This window comes from Limulus polyphemus, unplaced genomic scaffold (genome assembly GCF_000517525.1).
Source record: "Limulus polyphemus unplaced genomic scaffold, Limulus_polyphemus-2.1.2 Scaffold4210, whole genome shotgun sequence".
Lineage (NCBI taxonomy): Eukaryota > Metazoa > Arthropoda > Merostomata > Xiphosura > Limulidae > Limulus > Limulus polyphemus.
This window is the reverse complement of record NW_013669820.1, coordinates 13,552-14,689: the sequence shown is the minus strand read 5'-3', so window position 1 is coordinate 14,689 and position 1,138 is coordinate 13,552.

Here is a 1,138-nt window from a genome sequence, read left to right as displayed (position 1 = left end):
ACTGTAATGTTAGACCGAGGATGACAAACCTTGTAATGTTGATATCAGTCTTGTGTGAGATATATAACACTGTAATGTTAGACCGAGGATGACAAACTGTAATGTTGAATATCAGTCTTGTGTGAAATATTCAATACTGTACTGTTAGACTGAATGGTTATATATCTCACACAAGACTGACATCAACATTACAAGGTTTGTCATTCAGTCTAACATTACAGTGTTATATATCTCACACAAGACTGACATCAACATTACAAGGTTTGTTTCCTTGGTCTAACATTACAGTGTTATATATCTCACACAAGACTGATATCAACATTACAAGGTTTGTCATCCTTGGTCTAACATTACAGTGTTATATATCTCACACAAGACTGATATCAACATTACAAGGTTTGTCATCCTTGGTCTAACATTACAGTATTATATATCTCACATAAGACTGATATCAACATTACAAGGTTTGTCATCCTCGGTCTAACATTACAGTGTTATACATCTCACACAAGACTGACATCAACATTACAAGGTTTGTCATTCTCGGTCTAACATTACAGTGTTATATATTTCACACAAGACTGACATCAACATTACAAAGTTTGCCATCCTCGGTCTAACATTACTGTGTTATATATCTCACACAAGACTGACATCAACATTACAAGGTTCGTCATCATCGGTCTAACATTACAGTGTTATATATCTCACACAAGACTAATATCAACATTACAAGGTTTGTCATCCTCGGTCTAACATTAGTGTTATATATCTCACACAAGACTGATATCAACATTACAAGGTTTGTCATTCACTCTAACATTACAGTGTTATATATCTCACACAAGACTGACATCAACATTACAAGGTTTGTCATCCTTGGTCTAACATTACAGTGTTATATATCTCACACAAGACTGATATCAACATTACAAGGTTTGTCATCCTCGGTCTAACATCACAGTGATACAAGTGTTGGTCTTCAAAACTGTTTCATGTCATTATGACATTAGTATGTTGTAATACATGGTTTTTAAATTATTCAAACATTTTTATATCAGATATAGAGTGTATTTATAGATTACTGATTTATTGTATTTTGTTACTTGATTGTATTGTATAAAATCCAAAGATACTA